At 40.5% G+C, this 15381-nt stretch overlaps 1 protein-coding gene across 4 annotated transcripts in view; it reads left to right on the forward strand.

Annotated features, from left to right (window-relative positions):
* Positions 1–15381, forward strand: part of HSPBAP1 (HSPB1 associated protein 1) — an 87562-nt gene that overhangs the window by 59548 nt on the left and 12633 nt on the right. The gene's annotated exons all lie outside the window — the stretch shown is intronic.

Raw genomic sequence — 15381 nt, forward strand, 5'->3', positions numbered from 1 at the left:
TAACCTGGCCCATTATAGGTCATGACCAGCACTTTGAATTGTGTCTGGAAATGGACTGGCAGCTAGTGGAGCTGTTGGGACAAGGGAATTGTTTGCTCTGTGTAGTTATCTGTATGCAGCTCCTTGGGGCAGCTGAAGCTTATGAACATTCTCCAAAGGCAATCTGACATAGAATGCTTTATAGTAATCCAAACAGGATGTAACTAAGGTGTGTGTCGCTGTGGCCAGGACTACTGTCTCAAGGAACAAATTCAGTTGGCACACAATATTTAACTGTTCAAATGAATTTATGGCCAATGCTGAAACCTGAGCTCCCGGACTGAGGGTTGAATCCAGTATCCTACCCAAGCTGCAGATCTGCATCTTCACAGAGAGTGTAACTCCATCCAGCATAGGCTTCCTATTCCGGATCTGTTTTCAACTGCCCAGGAGCACCTCTGTATTTTTGGAATTAAGTGTCAATTTGTTTGCTCTTATCCAGTCCGTTAGTGATTACTGGCACAGTTTTAAGACCAAAACAGCTTCCTTGGCTTGAGGTGCAAAGGAGCAGTACAGCTGGGTGTCATCATCATACTGATGGCACTGGATCCCAAAACTCTGAACATCTTCTCTCAGAGGTGGAATGTGCACATTCAAAGCAACAGCATTTCCTAATAATTCAGTAATTCAGTTCCAACCCAGGATTTAAATAATTACAGACCACAAACATCTTGCAGTAATAAATATAAACTAAGATTAAATAATCCATTAATAGTTCACACTAATAAATAAATAAAATACCAAATAACAGTAATTTTCCCCCTGATGCTAAATGTTGTCTCTGTGAGGTGACCCCCATCTTCATCATATTTTCTTAGTGCGTTCAGAAGCAGTAGCAGCAGCCATCTTCTTTAATAGACCCATTTGGGATCCCACTTTCCTTGGCTAAATAAAAATAAGACATAGTTTTTTCTGGGTTTTTCAGGCTATGTGGCCATGTTCTAGAAGAATTTCTTCCTGAAGTTTCACCAGCATCTGTGGCTGGAATCTTCAGAGAATGCTTGCCTGGAAAAAGTGGGTATATATATACTGTGTGAGCCTGGGAATGCAGGAGTGATTTGCATGTGTATTGCTCTGTGTTGATGGCTGGCCTCAGGCTGGGAGGCTAATGCAAAAGAGGATTAGTGTCTGCTAGTTGGTGATCATTATCTGCTGGGAAAGCCCCTGACTCTGAGTGGTTTCCCATTTGCATTTGCTGAGTCCTATTTTGCTATGGACTGGTAGCCACAAACCATCCTGGGCATAAAATACTGTTTGAAAACACTGAAATTTTGGACCATGCCAACCACTACCATGTCAGGATGCACAGGGAAGCCATTGAAATCCACAAACATCTGGATAATTTCAACTGGAAAGAAGAAACCCTTAAAGTGAACAAAATTTGGCTAATTAATTAGGCTCACACAGTACATATATATACCCACTTTTTCCAGGCAAGCATTCTCTGAAGATGCCAGCCACAGGTGCTGGTGAAACGTCAGGAAGAAACTCTTCTAGAACATAGTCACATAGCTCGAAACCCCACAAAGAACTATGGATGCCAGCCTTCGACTTCACATTAGAAATAAGACAGATCCTAGGCTCTTGCAGGACTGATGACCTGATGATCTCAAGGCACATTCTGCAACAACAGCAGCCTTCACAGCTGGAGTTACTGAGGGCTCTACTGTCCCGAGCCAGGTAAACAGAGACCAGACAGTTGATCAGGGTATAGGACAGCAGTAGGCAAAATTTGAGCCTGGGTCCACAGTGTCTCCCCCATGTGAAAGTTCTCTACAGTTCCCCTCCACTCTTCCCATTGCTACTTTTGCAGCTTTCAACCCCTCCAAAATGAAGGGATGAGCTGCTCCCTGGGAGAGGCAGTTCTACTTGATAAGTTGCAGGGCTGTTCCGGATGTCTGGCTAATTTTATGGGCAGTAGGGAGGTGGGTTTTTTATTCTTTGTTTGTTTTGATTGGGGGGTGGGGTTGCACTCTGGGCAGCTCCCAGAGAATATGTGACAGAAACTGGACCTTCAGACCTCATGCAGAGTCCCTGGTCTATTAAATCTATCCTCTCCACCCTTACATACACCAGGAGTATGGAAAATTACTTGCTTGAAAAATTACTTGCTTTCTCTAGCCATGCTGACAGATTCCAGAAAATAGGTTTTCCAGGCTCATTTCGGGTGCATCTACACTGTAGAAATAAAACTGTTTGACACCACTTTGAATGCTGTAGCTCCATCCTATGGAATCATGGGATTTGCAGTTTTACAAGGTCTTTAGATTTCCCTGCTAAAGAGTGCCTTACAAAACTACAGACCCCAGGAATCTATAGGATGGAGCCATGGCAATTAAAGTGGTATCAAACTGCATTATTTCTGCAGTATAGATGCACCCTTTCATATATGTTCCCTCCCTCCCAGCCCATCAGGTAGCCTAGCACCAGATTAAAATCAATTGAAATCAATCACACTTGAAATAAATTGCAAGTACAGTGGACCCTTGTTATACGCTGGGGTTTGGTTCCAGGATCCCCCGTGTGTAACAAAAGCCGTATATGCTCAAGTCCCATTAAATATAATGACATAGCAAAATGGTGTCCCTTATAAAAAAATGGAAAATCATGGTTTGATATTTGAAATTTATACTTTTTTGGAACATTTTCAAACTGTGTATGCTTGAATCCGTGTATAAGAAGGGCCGACTGTATATGGATGAAGACTGTGGCTTCTCCTCTTGAGGAGACACCTACTCCTGAAGAGCTCTCTTCTAAGGAGCCTGGTTTTTGCCACCTTATGTTAGATTCAATGTGGCACTGCAGGCAAGGGAACATTTTCAGTGCATTATAATTAATTATTCCAGTTTGAAAAATAATTCTGAGGTTCCCCTTACAATGCACATCAAATTTCATGCATTGGAATTTCAGTGTCTTGGAACTTTAGTAGAGAGAAAGATAGATACGCACATGCTTTTACTGTTATAGGTGGACTACTTTTCTCAGATTCAGGCTGCGATCTTATTCCTACTTCCAGGAAGTACTGTAAGTCCCATTGAACTCAGTGCAAATAATTTCCGAGAAGACATGTTTTGGAATACACTCTTAAAGCAGATTCATGTTACTGCCTTCGAACAAATAGTATAGCATAATATATTAATATTTCATACTGCACAGTAATTGTCTTACCAGTGCCAGAAATTAAATGCATTGACTTCACAGTTTTTTCTTCTGTAGCAAAGTATTTTTTTTACTCTTCATTTTGTAACTGATTTAGATTTTTTAGGGGGGGTTGTGGGTGTTGGTGGTGTATTTTAAACAAAAATGACAGTTCGACACTGCATTGTATTAAGGCTGGGAATGTAATGCAGGCGGTCTGTTTCAGTGATTAGGAATGGTAATGAAGCAGTAGTATCACTATTTTTAATTAAGCTTAAACTAATTAGAAGTCAAATCCTGTTAAGAGCAGAAGGCCACTACTTGCAGTGCTCTTGAAGGGCTACTGAAGAAAGGAGACACTAATGTAGATTTTTATCTCCCCCACTCTGACTGGGTTGATAGTCACTTGAAGCAAAGGACACGCTCAGAAGTACCACATGGCTAATACCCTCTTTGTATTGTATCACTTTAGAATGAAAGGTGAGGAAATAAAAAATTAAATGCCAGTAGTACATACATGTTGATGTTCAGATGGTCTTGATGCCTGTTTCTATAATCATATTCCTAAGGAGAGTCCTAAAAGCAGGTATCTCTCTTGATTCATAGTAGGTGTTTATGCAACTATACACTTCAAAGTGGAATAGCATAGTATAAGACTCAATTTATTAGGAATACTTGGCAGTCATAGAATATGAACTGACAAAGGAGCATGGTGGACTTGGTCTGGAAAGACTTGGGACTGCACAAAAAAACAAACGAGGGATACTCCATCTCCCTAAATAGCATGAATCCACCAGATCAAGGTTTCCAGAGGTTTCTTTTAACAACACCAGTTTAAATCCATCTCCTCCCAGTTACTATTGGGGGACAGCTATGTTCAAAGGAAGCAAGGAAATCTGAAGATAGCAGTGGCAAATGATATAATCATCTCTTGTTGTCCTTGTTACTCGCTGTCAAATTGACATTGACTTATGGCAATCGTATGACTGGGAGATCTGCAAGATCTCCCATCAGCTGCCCTGCTCAGGTCTTGCAATCTGAGGACAGTGACTTTCTTGATTGAAACAATCCACTTCTAATGCAGTCTTCCTCTTTTCCTACTGTATTCCATTATTGTATTATTCAGTGAATTGTTATCTCATGATATGTCCAAAGTACAATAGCCTCAGCTTTAGTCAGCTTCTAATGAGAGTTCAAGACTGATTTGATCTACGGCCCATTCATTTGTCTTAGCAGTCCATGCTATGCATACAACTCTCCTCTAGTGCATTTCTGATTATTTGATTTTCTTCCTGTCATCTTTATCCACTGTCCAGCTTTCACAGTCAGACATAGAAACAGCAAATACTATGGCATGGGTGATTCTGACATTAGTATTTAATGGCATATCTTTACACTTGAAAATCTTATCTAGTTTCTGCACAGCTGTTCTTCCAAGTCTTTGTCTTCTTCTGATTTCTTTACTGCAATCTCCATTTTGATTAATAACTGAATCAAGTCTAAGAAAATCTTTAATTATGCCAATGTCTACATTATCCAATTGTATAAATAATCAGTGGTTATTTTTCCCCTTAATGTTCAGCTGTAACCTACTTTTGAAAGCCCTATGATGAGTAATCCAAAGATACTGCCACATTGCAGAATAAATGCAGTTTGACACTGCTTTACCTGTCATGGCTTCATCCTACGGAATCCTGGGATTTGTAGTTTGTTGTGGCACCAGAGCTCTCTGACAGAAAAGGCTAAATATATCACAAAAACTGCAGTGTCCAGACTTCCATAGCACTGAGTCATGACAGTGAAAATGGTGTTAAACTGTATTAATTCTGCAGTGTAGATGCAACCCACGTTATCATCCTTACAAATGAGAAAGAGCTGTCACTATATGCAGACAATCTGGCAGATCATTCACTCATGCAACCAGCACTTTTCTACCTGCCATCTGAAATGTTATAGCCCCTGGAGGGCTGTATTAAATGAAGAAAGCAAAGGAGTTACTTGCAACAAATGCCAAGTCTTTGTAGCGCAGTTCTGCCTTTATACAAAAATGATGCCTGCTAGTTCTGCCTATATTGGAAAGGATATGATGAAGCAACTCAAGGAGAATCCATTAGGCAGGAAAGGAAGACCTTTCTCTGGAAGGCATTGTTCTTACTGAATACCAAGATTGAACACATATTGCAAATACAATTATTTGTGGATCTCTAACAGGTTTCACATGGTGGTAATTGTCTCTTGCTTGGCCAGGAATTGCATGTTTTGGATTAACAATGCAGAACTGGGGAAGGGGCAACTAGAATCAAGATAAAGGTGTGCTTTGGTATTCAGGACAGCAACTGTATGCTAGCTGGATACTGGCTTTGAATATTAAAAGGAACTTAATGTGCCTAATGCCATCTCCTGGCCAGTAAGTCTCATTTCACCACTTTAACATTGCGGGCCGTTGTTTCTGTATATATTCTAATCACTTGTAACTGCCTTCTTAGTCTTGGTGTCTGGATGAAGAGAAGTGAGTGAGGTAAATTCAGTGTGATTGCATTCATTTTAAAAGAGTTGACTAATCATTTGGGAGGTTAAATTTCGGGGATGTTTTAATATGACCTCCTAAACTTTGGATGCACAATTCAGTGTTTAAAGTGTTATACTGTCCTTAAAACATCTGTGTAATTATCAGCGATGGCCTTGTTACTGTGGGGTTAATTCTGTCTCACTCTTGTACCTGCAAATGATAATTTGAGCCTGTGTTTTTGAGAGTGTAATTGTGTTCGAAATGGGAGCGACACATTGAAAGCCTCATTTATGAATGTCTCTTTTTAGATTATAAATATTAAAAAAACAAAAACAAATTATCCTCAGTTACCTAGTTGATTTTAAAGGGATAAAATACAAAAACCACAAACTGAAAATCATGCAAACAAGAGAGCTGGGTAGCTTGAAGTAGATTTTTGGTCATTCAGACTTCTTCAGTGTTTAATACTCATAGCTGTTTTGGGCTTTGTGGACTGCAACTCAAACAAGTGTATGCCTCCTCCTCAAAAAAAAGCATCAGATATTAATTTATCTTAAGTCACATCTTTAAACAAAATTAGTAAAGAAGGAGAGAAGGAGCCAGTTTTGTGAGGGAAATTATAAAGCAGTGGTTCTCAGCCTTAGATCTTCTGGGAGTTCTGGACTCCCAGAATCCCTGACTTTGCTTCTGGAAGTCGAAGTTGCAAACATTTGAAGGATCAGTACTGTAAAGTAGGAATTGAGCACCCATAATGCATTTGACACTTTCAAATGAAAACCTTTATCCATGTTGCACAGTAGCCTTTTTTTTGCAGAGCATTAACTTAACTGAGCAAACAAGGGGAAGTCCATACTCCTCTCTATTTGCATTCAAGTGCATACTTGTATGAGGCCTGCATGTGTTCAGTTCTTGTTGAAGGCTTTCATGACCGGCATCCATAGTTTTTTGTGGGTTTTTCGGGCTATGTGGCCATGTTCTAGCAGAGTTTCTTTCTGACGTTTCGCCAGCATCTGTGGTTGGCATCTTCAGAGAATCTTCTCTGAAGATGCCAGCCACAGATGCTGGCGAAACGTCAGAAAGAAACTCTGCTAGAACATGGCCACATAGCCCGAAAAACCCACAAAAAAAAAACTATGTTCAGTTCTTGCTTCATAATAAGGAAACTGAGAAAGCAGACCCCTTTTCAGATATTGTGTGCACAAAGGAAGTCCACACAATGAAAGGGGCAGAAGGTCTACACTCATGACATCATTTGTCAGTCCTGCCTCAGCATTCAAATATTCAACATGGACATTTGAGCCTAAGCAGTTGTGTATGAACCTGTAGGTGGGCTGGATTATGTGGAGTTCTAGCTACTGGAGAAGATACACGCATACAGATCTTTGTGTACAGACTTCTCTAGCTCGTTCATTATAGAACTGATACATTACACATTGATTTCATGAACAGAAAGGGAAGCATTGCCATCTTCTGGGTAGGGATAGCAAAGAGGGCAGGGGTCATGATGATGTGGACTGAGCCTTATGAATAAATTTTACAATGGGTCTATTACTGAAAGGCATCTTTTCTCTGAGTAGTAGCTTCAGCAAAGTTGGGGTTGGGGGCGGGTAAGATTTCATTAGGACACCACTTCTTCATGCAAAACAACACCAGTTTGGATAAAAAAAAAATTCCATGCCTGCTTCTTGTATTTTAAAAATTAAATGTGTTAAATGCAACCACACAGTTGATACCATGTTTAATTAATCCTTCTAGAAACTTAGGGCCTCTACAGACTGGCAAGAAACACCAGCAGCAGGGTGGAGGGAGGGTGTGACAACCCGATGCCAGTGTCATACCACCTGCCTGACCACACGGTGAGTGGCATCATGCCATTTCTTTGGCGCAGTGTTTAGGCGTGCTGCACCAAAGAAATGCCAAAAAGCCGCTGCAACAGTGGCAAGAGCAGCTTTTTGCCATTCTAAAAAGGAGCGGCATTTTGCTGTTTCTTTTTAGAGCAGCAAACTGCTGGATTGGGGCCGCAGTGTGTGGTTGCTATTGGGGTCATCTGTAGAGCCCCTTAATCTTGTATATCTACTAATGGATGCTGAACATTAGCAAATTCTTTTTGGCCCATTACTACCTGCAGCTAAATAGAGCCTGTGTGATCAGAAATAATATGTGTGTATGCTTTTCTAGGGAGCATGAGCAAAAGGGTGCTGTTCTGGCTAATGTCCTCCTTGTGGGTTTCCTGTAGGAACCCAGTTGGTCAGGGGATGAGATGGGCCTTCATTGGCATCCAGCATGGCTGTTCCTGATCTATACCTCTTTAACTGAAGTTCACACTGGGACACATCCATGTACTGGTTGTTGCACTTCTCCTAATGTTGTAAAGTAGTTCTTTCAGAGCTTGGAAATATTATATTTTGATCTACAGTTCTACAGATCTTCCAGTCAGCAAAGTTGTTGACCAAAAAGGAACGTAAATTCTCCAGGCTCCGAGCTCTTATCAATTTAAATATATAAGTGTTTGAGAAAAGGAGAGCAGGGTTTTTTTTTGTTTTTTTTGGGGGGGGGGTACCATTAGTTTTGCACTCATTTCCCCAGAAGTGTTGAGAATGTAAATTTATCAAAGAAGAAAACGACCAACTGTTATAAATTCTGATTTTAACATTATGCTTGTATGCACAGATGTTCTCTTGGCTAAATATTTATTGTATTTGGATTACATTCAGAATCCTGAAGCAGCAGAGTAGTAAATTGTGTAAGAACTAGTTCAGTAGTCTTGCGATGGTTCTAGAAATATAATTTTGTTATTCTTATACTTGCATATTAATAACTACCCTTACTCAGCCATTTGTCCAGGATTCTTTACAAATTACATTTTGGGGAAATTCAGATCTGAAGTATAATATACAGGCCATTCTACCATCCTGGACATACCTCATCTCTTCTGATGTTGGAAGTTAATTCAGGTTGAATTTGGCTAGTACTTGGATGAAAGATCATCAGGGAAAATTGGGAGTCTCCAGAAATCCTGCCCAAAGCCTGGGCAAGCCAATGCTGCCGATCACAGTTGATGGTAATGGCAAGATGGGACCAATGATCTCACTCAGTGTAAAACAGCTTTATTTATTCCTAAGCTCCTGTTTTAAGGGACAGTACTCTTTTCCTGGCATTCCTGATTTAAAACTCAGATTTTTGTATCCATGGTCACCTTCCTTCTTTGCCCCCTCACCATCTTCTAAACAAAGTTGAAGCTTAGATTGTCATTGCTTATGGACCCAAGACTGCATGCGCGCGCGCATATACGAGAGACCACAAGAGGCCTGGGGGAAAATGAATCTCTGAAGAACTATAAAACATCTGGACAACTGTAAGTGATGCCTTTAAGCAGCCCAATTAATGCCACAGTGATCATACCACAGAGTGGATTGGAGAACTAGGGCAGGAGGGATGCAGTGGAGTGGCTGGAATCCCTCCACAGCAACATTCTACTGTAGACCTCCCTTTCTCTTACTAACTACTCTCACACTTCTTAGGAATGTTTCTTCTGCCTGTTGCAAGAGTACCATCTGTGTCTAAATAATTGATCGCATTATTATCCAAAGCTAGCAGATTATTAGAACTGGTCTACAGTGTGCATAGAATTTCCTTGCTCCAAAAGGTTAATTCAGTCCTGTGGTAGAAACATTGCTATCTGCACAGGAAAAAAATGTACATGTTCCCACAGCTGCCATCTCCATTCATGAAGGAATGGAAGAGAAAAACTGCATGACCAGGAGGAGGCTTGCATTACATCACAGTGCAGATGGGACTGTGGCTGTGTCCATATTGTAAAATGTGTACCTTGAATTGCAGTATTGCAAAGGTATGGGATAGGGGTTACTCATGGGTATGATTATTATGATTGTTCCAATAGGTTACTTATTCCTTTGTCCACTAGGATGGTCCAGAGTAAAAGAGGACAGGAATCCTGGGTACAGGAGAGGAATTTCAGCAGCACATGGAAAGCTGCACCTGCTGAAGCCCTCCTGTCTATGTAACTATTAAAGGGAGGCGCATAAATAATGGATGCCTAAGCCTGGTTTTTGCTCAGACATGGTATATTGTCACTGAAGGTTACTATGGATAGGTGTTGGAAAGGACTAGGCACTAGAATTATGTCTTTTAGAAAATGTGCCAGCCTAGACAATCCAAGCATGGGTCATTTCGAATTCTGGTGCACAAAAGGCTGTAATCTTGAACACAGTGGACAGTTGGTATCCACTGAGGTTTGGTTCCAGGACCCTCTGTGGGTGCTCCGTGGGTTCTCAAGTCCCATTATATATAATGGCATAGAAAAATGGTGCCTCATATATAAAATGGAAAAATCAAGGTTTTTGCTATTTGGATTTAAAAAAAAACATTTTCAAACCGTGGATGGTTGAATCCATTGATGCAAAATCTGTGGATACAGAGGGCCAACTGTAAGATCCTCAAGTATAAAAATACATTATTACATACCAAAATCAGAATCATCCATGGTATTCTGATTTCTATGTAAGGCTGTGAAAGCTGGACAGTGAAGAAAATTAGCAGGAAGAGCATCAACTCATTTGAAATATGCTAGAAGTGAGTACTATGGATAACATGGAGTGTCAAAAAGACAAATAAATAAATGAGTCCAAGATCAGATCAAACCTGAACCCTCATTAGAAGCCAAGAACTGAGGTTGTTGTAATTTGCACATATCAAGAGACAGCATGACTCATTAGAAAAAGCTTGGTGAAATAGGTGGCTGTAGGAAAAGAGGAAGACCATATTACTGATTAATTAATTTCATCAAGGAATCATGACCTGAGCAAGGCTGCTGATGGCCAGGTCTCATGGAAAACTCTCACTCATAGGGTTGCCATAAGTCAAAGCTGCCTTGACAGGAAATAGCAACAACAAAGCTGCATTGAGCAATGTGTGTTGTACTTCAGTGTAAACATGCACAGCAGGACTGCACTACACGTCCCACTGGTTAACCATGTGTTTTGTTCAACTCCATTGAAATCCTTGGAATTGAAAGGTGCTTAATGTTTTTAATCATGCCCTTGGGATATCATTAAAAAAGCTGAATTCTTACAAATAACCAACATCTTGCAAAAGAATAATTTACTATAATGTGATTTCTACACAACAGGCCCTGTTTAATACTCTGTCAGATGTCTTTTTACTACCCATCTCTCTATGTCCTGCATTTGCTTCTTGAAGTATACCAAGTTCTGTATCATCAGCTTGTTTCCATGTGATAAGAAAATTTATCCAAAGGACCCCAAACATTCAATTGAACTCAAGTGTGGTTTTTATGTGCCCATATTATTACATTGATCAGAATGGAGGCTGCAGTCGGGAAATCAGAAGAAAACTAGGAATGGGAAGGACAGCTGTGAAAGAACTAGACAAGATCATAAAGAGTAAAGATATACAGCTGAACAGAAAATTAGAATTGTCCAAGCCATTGTATTCCCCATCACCATGTCCAGATGCGAGAGCTGAACCACGAAGAAAACAGATAAAAGGAAAATCAACACATCTTAGATGTGGTGCTGGAGAAGACCGTTGAAGATACTGTGGACAGCCAAAAAGATAAAGACATGAATCCTAGAATAGCTCAAACCTGAACTCTCTGGAAGCCAAGATGATCAAATTGAGGCTATCTCATTTTGGCCACATTATGAGAAGGCATGACTCATTAGAAAAGCCAATAATGCTAGGAAAGGTGGAGAGTGGTAGAAAGAGAGGAAGACCACATGCCAGATGGACAGAATCAGGGAGGTTACTGGCAGTAGAGCAGTAGAAGACAGGGGCTCTTGGAAATGTCTCATTCACAGGGTCACCATGAGTCAGAGTTGACTCCAGGACAGTTAACAAATATTCTTTCTAGGGATGCACAGAGAGTTTTTGTATTTGTTTGTTTTAAAATAACTAATTGTTTAGGATAAATTAGGCTTGAATAGTGAGCTAGAAAAGAGCTTTGAGGGAATCAAAACAAAGACCCTGTTCACACAGTAGGCAGTGAGAAGCTATGAGAAGTCCTAAAATTATTATTATTATTATTATTATTATTATTATTATTATTATTATTAAGTTTTATTTATATAGCGCTGTAAATTTACACAGCACTGTACATACAATCTTTTAATTAGACGGTTCACTGCCCTCAGGCTTACAATCTAAGAAGACATGACACAAAAGGGGAAGGGAGTGGAGGATGGAGCCAGATGCTTTCTGGGAAGTGCTCAGTTCCTTTGGGGAGGCCAGGTGGGATTGGCCTACCTCCTCTCTCCCTCAGAAGCCAGGATGGAGCCAGATGCAAGGCAGAACCTGAAATAGCACCCTACTGTTCCTGGTTCCCAGCAAATGATATAGAGAGATATCCTGCCCCTTCAACTGGAGAGAATATATATCTGTCATGACCAGTAGCTGCTGATAACCCCCATCCTCCATCCTCCATGAATTTGTCCGATCTCCTTTTAAAGCCTTCCAGGTTGGCAGCAGTGTACAGGATTGATCAGTGCAAAATTTAAACCATCAGTTTATATTCAAAACTATGGTTTATCTCAGTGGTTCTCAGATTTTTTACCCTTGTGACCCCCCTTTACATCTACATGCAGACGTATATGAATAAAAATATTTTGTTTGTTTAGTGTGTGCACTTTCTCTCACACATTCATGTATATTCATATTTTAACAGTTCATAAGGAAACAGCTCTCCTCATCTCCCCTCAAGCAGAGGCTACAAGTGCCCTCTTTGCCTTTCTCTTCCCCTCCAAGACAGAAAAAAAATTGAAAGAAGAGATAGAGAAGGATGAGGAAGAAGGATCAGGGCCTCCAAGTCTCATGCCCCCTTGACCAACTCTCCTTGCCCCCCCCTTGAAAATTGCTCCCCACAGTTTGAGAACCACTGGTTTATCTGCTACAATGTAAATACAAACATAGGGCATGATCCAGCCAAAACTGAACACTTTAAAATCCCATTCATTTTCATTGAGAAAGATTAGCAGCTCTATGCACACATGGAAGTGAGTTTTAGTGAACTCAGTGGAACTTTCTTCTGACTTGTGTAGGCATGTGTAGGATTGCATTGTTAAGCAGTAATGCTGGGGGATCAATGGAAATTCACTCATCTCTACTGATATCCATGGGATTTAGAAATACTTACTGGGAGTGGAATGTATTATGTCTTTTAGGCTTTGTTGCTCCTCTTCTGAAATTGAATTTAGTACATCAGAGTTTTAAATGGAGTTTTTTCAGTGAAGTTTTATTAGCTGGATCTGGCAGGCTCATTGTGTATTGTTCATGGATGTTTCATGATTAATCCCTGTAGATTTTCAGACCTGGTGGAATGTCTTCCATGTGTCTTATTCCTCCATGGAGATAATTCCAGGAATATCCCTACAGAAGAAAACATTATGTTGTGTCTTTAAGCTGGAAACGACTGCTGCATTTGTAAAGCCACAGAACATATTTGCAGAACAGGGCAGGCTCCAATTTTTTTGATGGGGGTTGTTTTGCTAAATGTTTCCTATACTTTCTAGAACTGGTGGATTTTTAAAAAAATCTAACCCATGCTTATATGTGCAAGAGTTCAGCACTAATAATCCTGTTAGAGATAAGAGGATTTTGGATGAGAGGTTATCAGTAGTTGTTCACTCTCTGTGGTAAATATTGGTAAAACAAGGCTGTGGAGGATTTGTTGTTGTTGTTGTTGTTGTTAGAGTGGAGATAATTCTTTTAAGGAAAACCAAGAGGAAGTCAATCATCCTGAATATAATTCTGGACTAACTTTCTGTATGACCTTGAAATAAAGCCACTCTTAAAAGGAAATGTTCCCAAACACCATAATAATGCCATAGGGGCCTATGTCTCATTGACCATTCCTCCTTCAACCCTTAATCCCTTAAAGCTGCTTTGAGTGCTGTGTTAAACCAGTCTATACATTGATCAGTCCAATCAAATCATGCCTTAATTTTGCTCCTTTGTATTCCTGTGTGCTCCGTGGAGCTTCTACAACTGTTTGAATACTTGAAAAATACTTTGGAGAATGAACATAATAGTGCTAATGTTGGGTGTTTGTTTTGAAACAATCTACAACATTACACCATGACTGGAATAATGTGCTTCTTGGAGATGAGATGGATGCTTATAAAGCACTTCAACCACCAACATGTCCCATGAGACTCCAGTTTTGGCTTTGTCAGATCCTGGGTGAGGGTCACTATTTGAAGATAACAGCACATTTGGAAAAAATACTTCTTTGGACTTAAGCTACCAGAATCCCATAGCCAGCATGGCCTTTGGCCAAGGTGGGGGCAGAAGGCCTGTGAACTACAGTACAAAACAGTTAAGTTTCCAGGCTCTGAATAAGACTTGAGAAAAATGTCAGCAGATGGTTCCACATTTAATCTATGATGTCTGCAGTGTAAATGGGGAGACCAGGTAATAGATGATGGCTGACACCCAAAGTTTGGAAATGTTATTTTGGACTCAGAATCCTGGAATCCCACAGTCAGCACCAACTTTGTCGGCTTGGGGGTTCTGGGAGTTGTAGTCCATGTTGATTGCCCCACACTGGGAGTTCGAGTCCAAAAAGGTCTTTGCTGGAGGTGCTGGAGAGCAATTGTCAGTTACAACAGACAGTACAGGGCACAATGGACAAATAGCCTCACCTGGTTTGAGGAGGTATCCTTATTTTGCTGTCAGCATCCATGACAAGCCAAAAATTTTATCTAATACTCAACAAGTCAAGGCAGTTTGCTAATAGAACGAAGCAATCTCTTAGTCAAAGATGTAGACATTTAATTTGCCAGTTTGCACCAGTACTACAGGGGTCAGGAGGGGAGAGGATAGGCGTGAGAAAGACATGGAAACCAAAGGGAATTGAGACCAGACAAGGAGATAGGGAGCGAATGTCAGGTAGGCACAAAGTAAAGTAATGTAAAGTCTGAGCTGTGGCCAATCAATGGCCATAATCAGCACAGAGCTGTGGATGCTAGGTTGTAAAGAAGAGTGGTGATGTGAGCAGGGCTGCTTCTAGAGTTACAGAAGGGTGCTATTTTGAAAGTATCTTGTTGCCAGAAACCTAAAAAATACCAACTTTCATTCTATAAAGTGGCAAGTTGCCTATTACTGTTAGATGAGCAATCATTTCACATTTCAGGTCTTTAAGAACTCTGTATAAATACCATCAAGTCTTGCTGGTTTGTGTTATTTGTCAGTTAGCTCTGTAATATTATCTCTTGTTAACCTCTGTTTCATTTGGTAATTAATATAATTAATGTTGCTCTTAATGGTTGCTGAATTAATTTGATAGTTTTTTGTGGGTTTTTCAGGCTATGTGGCTGTTTTTCTAGAAGAATTTATGCCTGACGTTTTCCTGCATCTGTGGCTAGCATCTTCAGAGAATGGTGGCACGCAGGTGTGTGGGGTATATATACTGTATGACCCTTGGTTGAGAGACTCAGCACATGCAAATAAGCATCACCCAGGGTCAGCAGGTTTCCCAGCAGATTGGATCACTAATAGACATAAATCCTCCTCACATAACCTCCCTCCTTGAGGCCTTTCCATTCAACAACAGACCAACACACAGCTTGACATGTAAATCACTCCCTCCCAACCTAGAGTCACACAGTATATATACCCCACTCCATGCCTCCATGGCAAGATGCCAGCCACAGATGCAG

The sequence above is a fragment of the Sceloporus occidentalis genome, unplaced genomic scaffold (assembly GCF_023333645.1).
Source record: "Sceloporus occidentalis isolate IW3139 unplaced genomic scaffold, rSceOcc1.0.p SCAF_4, whole genome shotgun sequence".
Classification (NCBI taxonomy): Eukaryota; Metazoa; Chordata; class Lepidosauria; order Squamata; family Phrynosomatidae; genus Sceloporus; species Sceloporus occidentalis.